Raw genomic sequence first — 287 nt, 5'->3', positions numbered from 1 at the left:
AAAATTAAAGATGGGGGTTTGGGTTTTGGGTTTCGGGTTTCGGGTTTCGGGATTGGGGTTTCGGGTTTCGGGTTTCGGGTTTCGGGTTTCAGGGTTGGGGTTTCGGGTTTTGGATTCTAGGGATTTAAACATAACACTCGTTAATTCCACGTAAGCACAAATCGTCGTAACAAATCGTCGTAAAGTCCTCGTATGATGAAATCGTCGTAAATACCACGTAGGATGAAATCGTTGTAATTACCACATAAAAGGATTTAAACAAAACACTCGTTAATTCCACGTAAGCA

The sequence above is a fragment of the Brassica oleracea genome, chromosome C5, assembly GCF_000695525.1.
Source record: "Brassica oleracea var. oleracea cultivar TO1000 chromosome C5, BOL, whole genome shotgun sequence".
Taxonomy (NCBI): domain Eukaryota; kingdom Viridiplantae; phylum Streptophyta; class Magnoliopsida; order Brassicales; family Brassicaceae; genus Brassica; species Brassica oleracea.
This window is presented reverse-complemented; position numbering follows the sequence as displayed.